This window comes from Eretmochelys imbricata, chromosome 1 (genome assembly GCF_965152235.1).
Source record: "Eretmochelys imbricata isolate rEreImb1 chromosome 1, rEreImb1.hap1, whole genome shotgun sequence".
In the NCBI taxonomy this organism is placed as follows: Eukaryota; Metazoa; Chordata; order Testudines; family Cheloniidae; genus Eretmochelys; species Eretmochelys imbricata.
The window spans coordinates 287,907,401-287,925,610 of NC_135572.1; the positions used below are offsets into that span (position 1 = coordinate 287,907,401).

An 18,210-nucleotide genomic window follows, 5' to 3' on the forward strand; every position below is an offset into this window, starting at 1 on the left:
ACAGATTTCATTTGTAGCCAAACCTTTTATCAACCTTTGAGCAAGTATCTAAAAATATTGTGTTGAATTTGTATATTTCCCTCAATTGAATATTTACACAAAGAACATTAATATAACAAAGCAAGCATTATCTATCTACATACTTGGAAATAAACAACAAAGAATGTAACTTGCAGTTTAGATTAATCAGCAGGAATTATTTGATTTGTCTAATGTACTCACAAGGTACGCATGTAGCAAAAATTTAAAAACCATCTTTAAAATGTTAATCATGTTTAGAGGAAATTGTTTACTTCTCTCTGTAACCCACCTGGCATTATGGCCTGATAAACCAACCTAGCTTGAAGTCATGTGGCTCTGACTGGGGACTTGCCTCCAACAGAGCCTAGGTAAAGAAGTGCCTCTGATCCACACAGTCAATTTTAATGAGCAGCATTTCTCCACTGTTTTATTTGACAGACTAGTGGACTATTCATAGATGCAGGTCAAGGTTACCAGTAAACAATGACCAAGGTCAGAGGACTGCTCAATCAGGCATCTATGCTGATAACCATCAAGTCCTTCTGATATTGGCAATGTTTCAGTGTACATCTATGTTTTCATTGAAGTCTTATAAAGAAAAACATGTCTGTTTATTTTATTGATTCAGTCCAAGCTTCTAGACACTGTTGTAATACAAACAAATAATACATAATAATAATAATGATGATGAATTGGTCTTGCAAAAAATCAAGAGAATGATGAGAATTATCTTCACATAAGTAAACTTTAATATGACCTCTTCTGATTACCACACTTTTCATTGACATACGTGACAAAAATACATAATGTGATAACCAATGGGGTTTTAAAGAGGAGAATCATTTGTGTGTCTTGAAATGTATTCGGCCTATCAGATCTGCAAGGTATTCTCTCAACTCAACACATAAAAATCTCTAAAATTACACAGGGCACAACAAAAGCGGTAACCGAATTTGACAAATTTACATCACTGAATCACAAAAGGAAAGCTGACAGTGAAAATACAGAAAAATTAATTGCTTAAAGCAGCCAAGTAGAGTGGAAAGCATGATTACTGGAAGTTGAACTAGAGACTGCCACTTCAAAAGGAAATTAAAGTTTTAGTGAGCAGCTTCCTTATTTGTACTTTTTATTTTTCACACTGCTTTACTGATAGATATAAAAAGACTGTAGGAGACATGTTTGGAATAGTTAAATAATAAATTCCATAACACTTTATGTGCCTCCAAATGTTCATTTAATGTAGTTGCCATAAAAGAGATGTTGTACGGGATGTAGAATAAATGTGAACTGATTATCAAAGAAATGAATGTTAACAGATACAGTGAGCAGATTAGCAGCTGTTTAACAGAAATATTTTATGGACGTGGCAGTAGCAATTCCATAGTTAAGACTGCATTGAGATCTGCACTTATTGCAAGACTAAAATCTCCATTTCATGCTTTACATTTTGAATTTTGTTTTCAAATTTCAGCACAATATTTTAGAGGGAAATTGACTTTTCTATGTCATTTATTTTTTTGTAAAGCATTTACTAACTCTTCCAGAAGAAACCATTTAAAAATGCGTCCTTTGGGAAATTTTACCTTATTTTCCTCATGTTTCATTGGGTTCCTCTGTTATTAGCCCCCCCACCGCACCAACCACAGTCCTCATACATTCCAAACATCACATGTAAACACAGTCTACAACAGAGGTGCAGGCCACTTTTAACATCTGAAATTAAACACAAAGTGCTAGTCTCCTTACTCAGTCTCATCTAAATTGAGTTACGCCAAGATTAACCAAAGGAATTGCTCAGATCCAGCAGCTATTTCTGTTTTCCAGTGCTGCCAACCCGCTCCACCAGCTGTGCATTGCCCATACTTCCAGAGATGTGGGGAGGCAGGCTGGCAACAGGAGGTATGAAGATGGACTCCAGAAGAAAGAGGGGACTCTGTGGCGGGGGAGCCATGGGAGGAAAGGGAGGATATGGAGAGGCAAACAGAATATACCCAGGGTGGGGGACACAAGGGATTGAGACTTGAGGTGGGCAGGATGGGGGTTAGCCTGGATGTGCATGTTGCATGGGAAGAAAGACAATATGAGAGGAAGGTGTCTGGGGCAGTCAGGTGCCTCCATGCTGAAACCACGTTGAATGAAGGGGCCCTCTGGCACTGCAGCCCAGAGTAATGAGGCAGCAGCACCATGGGGAGTTCTTCAAGCACTGCTGCCTTGACACACAGACCCTCAGCTCCTTTGTTAAACTGTTTACTGTTTATTTTAATCCAGTTGTAATTAATTGCAGACAATAACTCTTGTTATAATTAAATCACGAACAAATAGAAAAGGAGTCCTTGTGGCACCTTAGAGACTAACCAATTTATTTGAGCATGAGCTTTCGTGAGCTACAGCTCACTTCATCAGATGCATACCATGGAAACTGCAGCAGACTTTATATGTACACAGAGAATATGAAACAATACCTCCTCCCACCCCACTGTCCTGCTGGTAATAGCTTATCTAAAGTGAGCATCAGGTTAGGCCATTTCCAGCACAAATCCAGGTTTTCTCACCCTCCACCCCCCCCCACAAATTCACTCTCCTGCTGGTGATAGCCCATCCAAAGTGACAACTCTTTACACAATGTGCATGATAATGAAGTTAGGCCATTTCCTGCACAAATCCAGGTTCTCTCACTCCCTCACCCCCCTCCAAAACCCCACCCCCATACACACACAGACTCACTCTCCTGCTGGTAATAGCTCATCCAAACTGACCACTCTCCAAGTTTAAAACCAAGTTAAACCAGAACATCGGGGGGGGGGGGGTAGGAAAAAACAAGAGTTAGCCTATTTCCTTCTATCTGAGTGCACAATCTCTGTTAAGAAGATTGCTCATCACAATACTGCTACTGGCAGAGAGCACTCAGCCTTGTATTACTGGCGCTGAATGTACAAATGAAGTTTAACGTAAGTAAAATTTCAACTGTATAGGTTTTGAAACAGAACCAGGTTTTCAAAATGTTTCATAGAAATTTTATTTAAAACTTTCTGAATAGAATGAATCATGCTCTATGATAAAGCCAAGATTTTCAAAGGAGACTAGTGATTTTGAGTGCTTCCATTTTTTGTGTGCCCCAACTTCTGATACCTTAAAGGGGTAAAGGGGCTTGATTTTCAGAAAGAGCTGAGCCTCTGAAAATCAGGCTCCTTTAAGATGTCTCAAGTTGGGCATCCCAGAACAGAGGCACTCTAAATCACTCGTCACTTTTGCAAATGTATGCCTATGGCCGTTAATTTTCTGACATACCGAATATGAAGAATGAAGGAGATATCTGTATTAATTTTATGAAGTTTATAATCTGTAGATTTGGTAGTTATTGTGTGGTGGCTGGCTTTATGGAACCCTAAAGGTTAATTCCAGCTGGAGTCTGGCAAAGACTCTAATTCAATGGACAATACATTGCTGGAAGGCGATCTCAGACTCCCTCTGAAGAAATGTGTGACCAGATCCAGGCGTGCTGCTCAAAGCCCCAGGAGATCTAGGGGCAGGGACTCTTGAAAAAAATAATCATTGAATGGTTGAAAAGGATAAAAAGGCAGTCTGTGACTTGAGGGAGACACATTGACTGGTGGGTCAGACATCAGAAAAGCAGGAGCAGTAGGAAGTACAGCCTGTCTCGCCCAGCCCCAATGGTGTGTGTGCGTGCCTGAAACAAGCAGGAATAATATAATATATTGTTGCAAGGAAAGGCTAAAGTTTAAGTAAGATAACATGCATGTAGGATTTTCATTGTTATCTTCCCTACCTGATATGTTCTTGTGGACAAATACCTAATACTTGTTTTGAAAAAGCTGTCCTGAATCACTGCAATTTCATACTTGTCACATGCTTTTGGAAAGAAGTCTATAACAGGGGCCAAACCCAGATGGACCCATTGAAGGTAGCATGGTTTGTCAATAGGATGCTGCAGCCTGGTGATCCAGTCTGAAGTGGGGTGAATCACGGGATTTGATGCAGAGAAGTTCAGGCGTAGGGCTATCACTTGGAAAGGGTACCCATGGAGAGACAGAGGTCAAAGGTATAGCTCCCCCCCGAAGAATAACACTGAACTAAAGAGATAAGCATCAGGACTGTATCATTAGCCAAGATATTTTAGGGACCATTTCTGTAGACCTCACTCAGGTTGAGCAGCAATGACTCATGCGAGTAGTCCCACTGAATCCACCAAGTTCAAAAGGACAACTTATGTGAGTGAGCTGCAAAATGGGAAGAGTTGCAAAATTGCATCCTTTGTATAAAACTTCTTTTTTTTTTATTAGCTTTACAAAAAAATGCTTGGCAAGTAGCGATGGATCCAGCAGGGATGGATTTATCGTGTCTAGTCTAGACGCGATAAATCGACCCCCCCAAGCGCTGTCCCGTCGACTACTGTACTCCACCGCCGCGAGAGGCGCAGGCGGAGTCGACGTGGGAGTGGCAGCAGTCGACTCACCGCGGTAAAGACATCACAGTAAGTCAATCTAAGTACATCGACTTCAGCTATGTTATTCACGTAGCTGAAGTTGCATAACATAGATCGATCCCCCTGTCCCCCCTCCCCCAGTGTAGACCAGGGCTGACATTCCAGCGAGACAATCTAAAACTATTAAATGCCAGGGAGGACAATTGATCCCAGAGAAAGAGGCAACATGAGGGAAGAAGAAAGCTGCATATCAGCATCAAAGTACTAATGTTGGTGTACACTGCATAGATAGAGTTCCTCCTACTAAACAACTCAAAAATGCTTTAATAAATGTGAATATCTATAATAGCTTGTTTGGAAAGCTTCAACACTGATTTTGACAGGTTCTAATTCAGGGCATGCACCGCTGGCTTTCAACGCTCCCCAGTTGAATGAATCTGTATTTTTATAAGAACATTTGCAATAACTGCGGCATCAGACTTGTCATAATTCTCAGACATGTATTACCCTCCTGGTGTTGGGTAACTTACAGACAACTACAAGGTGACCAGAAGTCCAATTAGTTTTATGTTTTGAACTGTATCACCCTAACACAGACGTATGAATCTGCATATAGGAACAGAGCTTGATGACTAGTTTGCTCCAACTATAATGAATTATTTTGGAATAATCAAAAGAAAAGTAGTATTTAATTTAGCACATTAGTTGCTGCTACCTCAGTAGAGCAGAAGTTTTATGCTTGGGTTCGGTTTGTGAAATAGTCATATTTTCCAGTTTGCTTTTATAAGTCCTACTGACTTGTGCCCGTCTTATATTACACAGCCTAGCAACACACACATAGGGTAGCATAGGGCAGAAAGAGATAATTGCCAATAGACACAAATTACCATATTTGCCAACATTTACAACTGATCAGAAGGGACAACTTTGTTAAGGCTTTTAGTTTGATTTAAATTGAAATCTTGGAATCCGCCTTTGGAAACCGATTTGAAAATACCAGTGGAAATTTCCTGGGTTTTAGACAATCAAAAAAATATTTTAACAACTAAATGATAAAAAAAATGTAATCCTACTTTTGTATGCAGATGGAATTCTGTAGCAGAACAGCTTGGCACTGGTAAAATATATTCTAATTAAATTAAATACACACCAAATCCTGGGCCCGCAAATTCCCTTACTTATATGCATTAAACAGAGATCGCTCCCTCCAAACCCTAAGTTTCCTAGCCAAATCAGACAGGTTGGTATGTTCATTCAATACCAGGAGAAAAAATTCTCCTCCCTTGGAGGGAGCTTGGATGTTTGGAAGGCGAAAGGCAGGGGAAAAAAAGATGGAGAGACTGGAGTAAGGAAGTATCAAGGATTGCAGAAAACAGCAGAAAAAAAGGAAAAATTGTATAAAGGACTAGTGCTTGGAAATCACCCAAGGACATAACAAGGAAGACCCAGTTAAGTCTGGGATAAAAGTCAAGCCACAAAAAAGAGAGAAGTGGGAGAGGGAAAGAAAAAGAAAGGAACAAAGAGGAAAAGCAAAAAACAGCATATGTAATATTAACATTCCTAAATTTAGTTTATTTATCTGAGCTCAAGGGCTCTATGTGCTGTTCAGTTATTATAAGAAGTGGGGGTGAGGGAGGAAGGCACAAAACCCACCAAAACAAAAACCACCACTACCCACCAAACACCCACACCAGTAAGCATCTCCCCTTCCTCCATCCAGTCTTTAACGTCAGGGAAAAGCCTGGTGCCCTGAAGCTTAAAAACAAGGAAGGAGGGAAAGAAAGAACAGTGCTCTTTGGACCAAGAGGGTGAACTGAATTCCAAAATTAAGGGCCCCTTATCAAGAAGGCCCTGTCAGTATCCCACTCCTATTTAAGCTAGGGGAATAGTAGCTAAATCCCCATAGCTGATGGCAACTGCCATGGCATACTACAGGGAAACAGGTGGTCTTAGGGTTGCCAATTTTGGTTGGATGTATTCTTGGAGGTTTCATCACATGACATAATTTTAAATTAAAGATTAATTCCTGGAGACTCCAGGACAATCCTGGAGGGTTGGCACTTGGAAAGGGTAGGTGGTCTCTAAGGCAGTCAGAAACCAAACCATTTAGGAATTTATTGATCAAAATCAGCATCTCAGCCAGAAATCATGCTCTCTGAGAGACATACTACTTGGTAAGCAGGCAGCTGCAATTTCCAAATGTTTTGAAGGTGTAATCCCATGTGAAGCACAATGAAGCATTCCAACTGTGGTGGAAAAGCATGGATAACTCTGACAACTTTCACATATGAAAAAAAGGTTGCAAACTTCTTGCCAGGCGCTGATGTTGGAAAGCTGTTTTGAAAACAGCTGCTCTCTGTGCATCCATCCACAAGAAGTTGGGCATTGAAAACCTCCAGATTGCACATCTGAGTAACAAACCCCGGTTTTATTATTAGGCAGTACTATGTAGATGCACTGGTACTTTTTTGTCAAGTCTTTTCTATAATATGCTCTAGTCTTACTCCTGCTATTTAATTCTGATGGTGCCAAAACAGAAAAGAAAGGGCAGATTCACAGCTGCCCAACAGTACCTTTACAGTTCAGGAGGTATTAAAACAATTTCCCTATCTCCCAAAATCCACATCCACCAAAGTAGCCTGTAACACAGGTGAAAGAGGATGAGGCTGAGGCTGGCTGAAGAACATATGCTCTGAGAACCCACCCTGGAATGTAAACGGTGGGAGAGGATACCACAGCTCACTAAGGAGGCTGTATGCAGGTTATCAGAAAACATAAATATAAGTACTGGTGTGCACTAGTTAGAATGCCAGAATGCACTGGGAAGGCGTGAAGCACCTGTCTATCAGATCAATACAGTTTAAATATTAACACTCACTACTTGCACATGTGTGTGTTTTTTCCCAGACACAGTTACATATGCCACGTGGCTCTGTGAGCACACTTTGCATATGGCATTCACACTTCACTCCCATTTTCACTTCCTTACTTCTGTCTTAGATTCTCTATATGGCTCTGCTTAGTGCTTACTATAATGTGTGTTTATCTCCTGCCTACCACTAGAGGGAACCAGGACAAAGCATCTTAATGAAATGGAATGATGCTGACATTCCCAACCCCTCTGTCTACTGTTTGAGCATTCAGAGTCCTGTTGCAGAAGGCAGTCTCCATGAATCGCTTCTGGAAATTACTGAAGCTGTAACTGAGCTAAGAGATGTGTGTTATGACAGCAAAACTTCCCTCCATGCAAAATAGTGTGACATGAAAGTGTGCTGATCGGATGGGTTTCACTTGTTGAATATGCTGCTGCCTAAACTGTTTGTTAGCTCTTATCATGCACAATCACTCACACGTCGTATTGCCGAACATTCCAAACTTGGCAAATGAACTGACCTGCAGTCTAGCAGGCACAGAGGAGCTGCAGCCTGGTATCTGGCAGCATTAGACAGGACTATACACCTAGCCAAGACACTTGGAATGCTGGCTGAGCAGACCTGCCTACCTTGCCCTTCAAATGCCTGAGGCCAAATCTGCATAAAGTAGATGCTTATTTACATAAATATGCTTTACAGACTATTGGAAATGCAGCTACACAATTGGAAAATGCAATTCTTAAAATTAGTTCATCTTCAGGGCAGATGGTAGGCTTCTCTTCCCTAGAGAAACATCAGGCCAACACCCCATCTTCCTCTGCATGGCTGAGTCTTTTTTTCCCTTTCTCCTTGTCACCAGTTCCCCCCCGCCCCCGCCATTTGTTTATTCCCCCCCCCCCCAAGATCTCTCTGCCTACCCCCTCTCACCTGCTCCTTTTGACCCATCCCTTCTAAGAGACTCTACAGAATCAAGAAAGTAGGGCAGAGGGGTTTCCAAATCTCTTCCAAATCCCTAGTGCACTCCCTGCATGTATAGCAACTGGGCCAGGGAAAGAGATGAATCTCTGAGCCTGATGCTTCCTGCCTGTCTAGCAGTTAGTGGGGAATGCACCGTAGCTGTGGCCATAAAGCCTTTAGAATAAAACAAAATGAAAAGCTCTGGATGACTTCCAGGAAAGCCAAAGGCAGCAGGGGCATGCTGCACAGCTGGAGAAGAGTGCAGAAAGCAGGAGCCTCCAGCCAAAAGTTGGACAGGAGGCAGCTCTGCCGCAGGCTTTCAGGAAAGGTGCATTTGCAAACATACGGTGATGCCAGGTAACTTGCCAATGGAGGACAACAAGGCAATTCAAGGAGCTAATATTCAGCACTAAAAAACTGTAGAAGCTTGAGACAGCATTTTCAATCATGTTGTGACAATGGTATTTTGTGGTTAAAGAGCATTTCACTTTTCCTGTGACATTTACTGTATGTTACACTTCAAGCTTTGACCGATAGTCTTGAGGAAGAAAAAACAAATGAAGAACTCAGACATCTGCCTATGATTTTAGGCTGGCATTTTCAAGGCAGCTAAGAAAGTTCAGTAATATTAACCCCCAGCATCCAAAAATCCAGAGTCCGGCCTCAATAATTCATTACATTGGCTTAAAAATTATGAGATATTTCAAAATAATACATTTTGGGTTATTTTTATTTGTCTGAGTTTTTGATCTTTTGCGTCACATTTGGGTCACATTTTCAATGTTTGTCCTGCAGCCACGAGGGATGGAAATATACTTCATTTTTTCAAATAAAGCTGATACTCTAACTTACCACAAGAATCCAGGAGTTGGGACTTTAAGAAAACACATAACATTGTGTGAATCAGCAGTCTTAGGAGTTAGGTGCCCAACTCCCAGGGAAAGTCATTGCTTCGATTTATTGACGCTCCACATTAATTTAGAAGACCTCAAAATAAGAATGATGACTTAGTGTTAACTTCATCAAGCATAGTACAGAGGAATATTAAGTTTTGTTGCTTAAGGTCATCCTGGGTCATACTGTTTTAGATTCAAGCACTTTTCATCAATAGACGTCAAAGCACTTTACAAAGGAGGTCAGTATCATTAGCCCCATTTCACATGTAGTGAAACTGAGGCATAGAGAGATGAAAGTGAATTGCCCAAGGTCATCCAGTAGGCCAGAGCTGGGAATACAATCCAGGTTTCCTGAGTCCCATGCCAGTGCTCTATCTCCTCAGAGCACAATATCAGCAGCATGTGTATTAGCTTATAAAAACTGTAAGTAAATTTAGTGGTCCAAAAGGTGTCAGGGTTGCAGCTCTGCGAATGATGTCCTCTGTTTATCCACCACATACATACAACGCAGGCAAACAGCAGTGCACGTTTATTCACCATAATGAGTCAATTCTACTGTAGATGAGCTACTTCTAGGAGGGAGTTCATTCGGTCTCTATTGACAATACCATATAGGTGCCAGCTGTGATGGGAGTTTGTGAGAACAGCAAACGGCGATGACTTTAGGTCCCTTGTGTGATCTGATTCCCTGCTCCCTTTCCTACTGGTTCTCTTATGGTAAATTATCCAAAAAAATCATGGACTAGATGTTGGAGAAAAGGCACAAGGCATGAATTTATAATAAAAATAATGCTAAAATCCCCATGGTTTGTATTATTTTAATCAAAATAGTATTGAATCTCTGCAGGGAGCTGCCTGGAATCACTTACACAGATCCCTGTGGGAAACCACTAATCCTAATATCAGACAGTTCCTGCTCTCACTCAGCCTTACATCCAGCTCAGATTTTAAACTGGCAGCCATTGAGGTTCTCAGTGTAATTGCAACGGTTTACTGCCTACCCGTATGATATAAGACCAACATGTTAAAGAGCCAAGGATTTTTATTTTTTAAATGATGAACTTCATGGAATCCAAGAGAGCTATGACAGAAATGCCCCATAGGCCTTGATCTTGCACTGGGATCCACCAGAGTGACTATGTGGTGCTATATTGACTGTGGATCGTCTCTGTGAAGGCACTGATGCAGAACTGGGTCTTTCTCCATAACTTACTTGCAGCATAATGACCCAGGATTCAAGTACCTTTTGCTGTTAAAAATCAGGGAAACTACTGACTGTGAAAAAGAGTTACCATTTTCAGTCCTAAAAACCTTTGTAATTTTTCAAAAGGAAACCCCTCTTCTTATTACTTCACTAGGAAAGCATTGCTTAAATGTAGTTATCAGCTGGAGTGGCTTCATTCCCAAGTAGGGACAGGAGCTCTTTTAAAGTCTTCCCTATTTGTCAGCGATTTTTTTTCTCATTAAATTCTTAAATCACACGCCTGGAGTATTGAAAATTCAACTAGCAAATCAATCAAAAAACACACCAAAAAACCCAATTACTCTGAGAGTTTTATTCAGATTTTTTTATATACTGAACGTTAGGTCAATTGTATTAGGTATGTAGTAATTGTTAAGAAGTTAGGTTGTGTCTTTCCTGTGCCAGGAAGGTATCTAATGATTCTGAATATGCATATTTATTTTGCTGAACAGCAACCCCAACAAATCAATTCAACTTCCACATTTCCTCATATTTTAACTGTACACATTTAGCTTTGAATTAACAGAGATTCTTTTATATGTAATACTATCGTTATTAATATTACATTATTTGAATTATGGTAGTGCCTAAAGGCCGCAATCAAAGCTCATGGCCCCAGAGTACTTGGCAATGTGCACACACAAAACAAAAAGACAGTTCCTGCCCAAAGGGCTTAATTACAATCTAAAGGTATGTCTACACAGCAAAAGAAAAACCCAGTGGGGAAGGCTCGGGCTGTGGCACTAAAAATAGCCATGTAGATATTCTGGATTGGGCTGGAGGTTCGGCTCTGAAAGCCAGGAACTGGGGTGGATTTCAGAGGCTGAACTCCAACCTGAGCCTACCTATCTACACAGCTATTTTTAGTGTCAGAGCATGAGCCCAGGGCTGTAAACCTGGGCTCCAACACCCTCTGCCGTGTTGGGTTTTTTTTGGCCATGTTGTCATACCGTAAGGCAGGGGTGGGCAAACTACGGCCTGTGAGCCATTTTAAGCCAGCCCACAAGCTGCTGCTGGGGAGCGGGGTCTGTAGCTTGGCCCCGCACTGGCACTCCAGCTGGGGTGCTGGGTCGCAGGCCGCACCACGCGGCTCCTGGAAGCTGCAGCATGGCCCTGCTCTGGCTCCTACATGCTCCAATGGCCCCCTCTGGCGCTCCAATGGGAGCTGCAGAGGTGGTGCCTGCAGATGGGGCAGCGTGCAGAGCTGCCTGGCTGTGTCTCAGCGTAAGAGCCAGAGAAGGGACATGCCACTGCTTCTGGGAGCCACTTGAGGTAAGCGCTATTTGGAGCCTGCATCCCTGAGCCTCTCCCCATGCCCCAACCCCCTGCCCCAGCCCTGATCCCCCTCCCACTCTCCAAACCCTTCGATCCCAGGCTGGAGCACCCTCCTGTACCTCAAACCTCTCATCCCCAACCCCACCCCAGAGCCTGCACCCCTTTCAGCACCCCTGCCCCAGCCTCGATCCTCCTCCCACCCTCCGAACCGCTCATCCAGTTCAGAGCATCCTCCTACACCCCAAATTCCTCATCCTCAGCCCCACCCCAGAGCCCTCACCCCAAACCAGCGCTCTCACCCCCTCCTGTACCCTAACCCCAATTTTGTGAGCATTCATGGCCCACCGTACAATTTTTATTCCCCGATGTGGCCCTCAGGGCAAAAAGTTTGCCCACCCCTGCCCTAAGGCCTCAAGTCTGTGATGTGTTGTGTGTACCAGTTCACCCTTGCCGATTACAGTGCAGGACTGGGGGAAGGGGACTTTAGCATGTGACATGAGACAACAGGTGGATAAAACAAACAAATGAGGGTGAGAAAAAGAAACAAGTGAAACAATTATGTTTGTCATTTTATGTAGTAGTGTCAGCTACCCAACTGCCTAGCTATTGTTGAGTACTTTGTAAGCATTACTACAAAGGTGAGTTGTTGGTGGGGGAGGGGGTAATTTTAATAAATCTGTGCATGGAAAATGGAAGCTATTAACCATTTACAATGCTGAGACAAGAAAGAAATCCCATTTGATTATCCATGGTTTGCATGAAACTTGTGTCTCTTGCATAAGAAATTAGGCTTTTACCTATTATTTTAACTAGTCTTCAGGGAAATAAAAGGTTTTTTTTCCAATTTTTTTTAAACATATATTTTTATTTTTAAAAAGATATAATAAAATATCGAATGCGGGTTCTCCTATCGCCTAGTGATTCCACCTTTTTTATGTTGCAAGGAACTCTCACCTCCAATGTAACCCAGATTTCTGAGACGGGCTATGTACAAAGAAACCAATTTCGAAGATGCATTTGAGCTTAATAGCCAAGTTGCTTTTCTTTCCTTTTTAGAGGCCCATTTAACATGCTATTATGATGGGGATGATGATGATTGATTGCGGTTTCTGCTTTTCTGCACAAAAAGCATGATTTCTGATTGGCTAAGTAGCACAGCAGTAATGGTCATTAACTTCCTTGCAGAAGCCACTGCCAAGGTGATAAATAGATTTGGTTTACATTAGCTACTAGACTAAAGCATTATTTGACCTCATTAATGGCTTCTAATCAAATCCAAAGTTACATTTACCTAAAGAGAGGGACAATTATTTTAGGAGAGTAGACTGAGACTCTTTTTGCCAGTCCCAATAAATTCAAATGGTCAAATCTTGCCCCACTGAACATCAGGTGGGCCCAGGATTTCACCCAGAATGTTTTAAAGCAAATGTCATTGCCTCATTCTTTCCTCTCTATTTTCTTTTTGTTTGGCTTTGGAGAACATTGGTTTTTACAAAGTCAGTTAAACATATTTAGGATTCAATTCAAAAACAACAAAATAACTACAATCTTTTATTCTGTACAGGGCCAACGAAGATTGTGTACCTTGGCAAATTGCTCATCTTTCAAAAGCCATTTATGTTAGTACTGAAGCTCTGTAAACTCAAGTAACAATAACTTGGGGATGGAGAATAAGCATTTGCTGCTGGGTCCCTAACATTCTTCATAACTATCCCAACAGTCCATATACAGAAGGCCAGATACCGATCTTGAACTGTATCTGCAACTTCTATTGGTCTCTGTGGCAGCTGGATGTTTGGACTGAAGAAGTGCTATACATGGTATAAAATGTTTAGCCTTGAATGAATGGATATTGTGAATGCTTTTTAAAATACCTACTGGTCAGATTTAGAAGAGGGGACCGTGCGCAGTGGCAGTGTTGAATGCTTAAACTGCATAACTATAAAAAATCAGGGAAATTTTTACCAAATATCAGGAAAAACCTATGTGACTATAGAATGCCAAACAAGAACGTGTGGGAATATTCTTTGATGAATTAGTCCCTTGTATTTAATTCGAGGGAGAAAATATCTGCAGGGTTGATTTTCTAGCATTTGCTAGGACTTAGGAACCCCTAATCTATTAAATCCTATACAGCATGAATTCCATACAAACACTGAAAAATCTACATGGAAAGGCTGGATTGTGTTATGGATAATCTGGCTTCTCCATAACTGTGAAATGACAAGACTGCAATCTGCCTTTTGGCCTTTTAATCTAGATTTTCTACATTCTAACTGAAAATTGTTTCTCTTATCCTTCATCTATTGTTCTGGAGGGCACCCGTGTGAGACAATCATAATCTCTGCTGTAGCTTTTCACTTCCCATACCTAGCAGGTGAGGATGGTGTATTTTGCATTCCAGGAATAGGTTTTGCCTCATGTTGTGCTTTAGACTTGGGCTAATTATAGTATGCATAATTAATTCACATATGCTCTAGGCTGGCCCTCAACCCTGTTAGACCATTTACTCTGTGTTACAGCCACAGCACAAGGTTCACATCTGCCCAAAAGACTTTTAGGGCTAAACTGCAGCATTTAGCCGAAACTTTGAGTAGGAGTATTATGGAATTGTCCCTCCCTGGGGGGAGCTTTGGGAGGGACTGTGTCTCGCTGAGTGCACATAGGCATCATCCTAAAAACAAGTGACCCTGCTCTTGCCCTGAATAGCTGGCCTGCTCTCCAGACTAGTGCACACGGGAGTGGAGCCACTGGGCTAACGTGAGCACCCAGAATAAAGGGAGATTATATTTCATAAAATAATATCTTTCTAGCTCTCATGGCTGCTAAAAAAACCCTTCCAAATGGGAACTGAAGGCAAACCACTGCTGTGTTACCTCCCTGAGTTTGTAGAGAGCTTGAAATAATGACTCAGAGCTGCAAACGCTCCTGTGGCCTGTTAAACTCCTTGGAATGTCAGCTAAAACGATGACACTTTAATGTCCACATTAACTATTGCATTGTTGACTATATGAGTGGCTCGACCGAGGACGGGAAAAGTAAGAGAAGTCTAATGGGGGTGAGAACTGGGTATTGCTGCAGGAAAGGAAACGCAGAGGATGCACACAGGAGACGTAAAGATCAAGAAGATGATGAGAAAAAAAGAAAAGAGTGTGAGAAAGGAAAAGATATGAAGGAAAGAAATAAAAAGTGGCCCAAGTTGTGGGGGAGAGGAAATAGCCTACTGATTGTGACAAAGTACTTCATATATAATAGTAACTAAATGACAGGTTTCAGAGTAGCAGTCGTGTTAGTCTACATCCGTAAAAAGAAAAGGAGGACTTGTGGCACCTTAGAGACTAACAAATGTATTTGAGCATAAGCTTTCGTGAGAAGTGAGCTGTAGCTCACGAAAGCTTATGCTCAAATACATTTTTTAGTCTAAGGTGCCACAAGTCCTCCTTTTCTTTTTTAGTAACTAAACGGTTAGTGATTAGATAAAGGCTGGATTTTATCCTTACTCCATGTGCAGCCTTCCATTGATATTAGTGGGTATCTTGCCATGAATGGAAGTGCCAATTGGCCATGGAGTCTTAAAGTTATGTCCTGGTCAAGCCGCCTTCACCAAATGGATTTGACATATCTGCTACTGGGATAGTAAAACCCCAACCTCTGCAATGTCCCCAACTTCCACAGTTCCAGAGAAAAGCGATATTTAGAACTGTATATTCTGAACTCCCCTCCACACACACTCTATTAAACAATAAATGCCATGTAAAATCTTACTCCATTAAATGGCCATTAGGGTCTGTTCCATACCTCCCATAAAGAACTCAGACCTACAATCTGGGGTTTGCCAACATGCTTACTTTTCCAAGTGTCCATGTAGTAATATTAATGCTTGGCTTCTAAATATTCCTTTTCATCTTCAAAGCATTTTATGAACATGAAGTCATTAATCTTCATAATACTCCTGAGAGATGAAGTATTATTCCTCTTTTACAGAGGAGAAACTGAGGCAGGGAGAATAAGTTACTTGTCTAAAGCCATAGAGGACGTATGTGTCAAAAGAGAGATTTCAACTTGACAGCTCTTAACTCCCCACTCCTATACTCAGACCACATCTTTCTTATTAGGATGGCGTCTTATCAGCATTTCCACTATAGCACAGTTTTGTTTTTCAGAATTTGTGAATTACCCCCAGAAGCTGCTGCATATGGACTAGTCTTCTTTTTGACTGTTTAATCAAAATAAAAATGCCAAGTAGGATCCGCTGCCTTGTGCTTTAATTTATTTTTGTGTGTGTGGCAAAAGCCAGAAAAACCAATTTGCCTGTGGATCCACTTCAATGCTATAGATCAAGTTTTCTGTTAAGCTGAAAATCACATCTTAAGCAAAAACCACATAAGTGGGTTCTTGCTGCAGTCTTTACATAAATGCAAATATGCTGCAAGTAATTAAGCCTTATGTTCAGGCAAAATCCTGTAGAAATAAAAACATTAAAAGGAGATGTTAAAAAAACACCCAATTAAGACACAGGGAAAATAATCACCACTGGAATTGGAACCCAAGAGTGAAATCCCTATTCCAGTGAAGTCAATGGCAAAACTCCCATTGACTTCTATGGAACAAGCATTTCACCCTGGGTCTTCATTTACGTAGGCAAGTATTTTGCCATTAACTGAAGGAGCAGCTGTGCTTTCTCATGCTAACAGAAACTTTGTTATAGTTAATTGACAATTCTTTCAAACCTGTAGAATCACCAGCACTGAACAATTAATTCTTTGTCCCTGAGTAAGTTAGCTGTAGGAGAGAGATACACTGAGCAAAAGAAAATGGTGTCTATGAAGCATGAAGAAATAAAAACAAAGAAAACATAACTTTCAGAAGAAAGTGGTTATTAAGGATAAAACAGCAATCAAAGTCCAAGGCTAGCAAAAATTGCCTTTGAAAATAACTGTTCTTAAAGGTATTTGGATAAGTATTAATGAGTTTTCAGAAACATTTAACAGTGCATTTATTCTTCAGTGCAATTTCCCTCCCTCTTCCCTTGAACATTCTACCTTTTTGGCCTATTGTTTTTGCTCTAAAAGTGCTGCTCGATAATAACGACACATCAATGCCTGTGTTATATATATTCTTTGCACAGCACTTAATCCAGCAAATAAAAGGTTAATTATTGTAAAACAAATGAAAATGAGCTGCTGGTTTGTTATTGGCTGAACGTGATACACAGATGCAACTTTGCCTTTGTAATCTAATTAAGACTAGTCTAATTAAATATGGGTGAATCTGCAAAGCAGCTTGAGAGCTGCACAGAACACAGTTGCACTGAGAATGCCTTCTGAGCTTGTAAAGAGCTTCCTGGAAGCTGCTAAGGCTGCTATTTAGCTCCCTCACTGTTTGGAATTGCCTTTTAACACAATAACTTGTATCCAGTGTTAAAATTCTTCATTGCACAACACTGCATATAGGGGAGAAAAGCAGCACTGGGCACTAATAAACTGAGGTCCTGTCTTGCAAACATTTAAGCACATGTTTCAGAGTAACAGCCGTGTTAGTCTGTATTCGCAAAAAGAAAAGGAGTACTTGTGGCACCTTAGAGACTAACCAATTTATTTGAGCATGAGCTTTCGTGAGCTACAGCTCACTTCATCGGATGCATACCGTGGAAACTGCAGCAGACTTTATATATACACAGAGAATATGAAACAATACCTCCTCCCACCCCACTGTCCTGCTGGTAATAGCTTATCTAAAGTGATCATCAAGTTGGGCCATTTCCAGCACAAATCCAGGTTTTCTCACCCTCCACCTCCCCACACACAAACTCACTCTCCTGCTGGTAATAGCCCATCCAAAGTGACAACTCTCTTCACAATGTGTATGATAATCAAGATGGGCCATTTCCTGCACAAATCCAGGTTCTCTCACCCCCTCACCCCCCTCCAAAAACCACACACAGGAACTCACTCTCCTGCTGATAATAGCTTATCCAAAGTGACCACTCTCCCTACAATGTGCATGATAATCAAGGTGGGCCATTTCTAGCACAAATCCAGGTTTTCTCACCCCCCCACCCCCATACACACACAAACTCACTCTCCTGCTGGTAATAGCTCATCCAAAGCACATGTGTAACTTTACTTGTGTGAATAGTTGAGTTCAACACAACTACTCAAGCACGTAAAGCTAAGCATGGGCATAAGTGCTTGCAGGATCAGGATGTTCTCTTGTGAAGTAGCTGGAATATTTTTTTTAAATATACTTTCCCCAAGTAAATAATCATTTCACAGACACTCTTTTTGGCAAGGAACTCACTGGTCATGATCAAAATCGTGACCTAACAGCTACCAATGCAGAGAATCAAAATGTGCCATGAGGGAACAAAATAACACCTAGAAATTAGTTCCCAGGCCCATCTCCTCAGCGTATACTCCCTTAGGGTGTGAAACCACATTAACAGGGAATTTTAAAAGAACAAACCCCAGGGTCTTCACCATTCTATCTAGACAAAGT

General features: G+C 41.3%; 1 protein-coding gene across 2 annotated transcripts in view; it reads right to left on the minus strand.

Moving 5' to 3' along the window:
• Positions 1 to 18,210, minus strand: part of SYT1 (synaptotagmin 1) — a 176,173-nt gene that overhangs the window by 134,964 nt on the left and 22,999 nt on the right. The window lies entirely within an intron of this gene.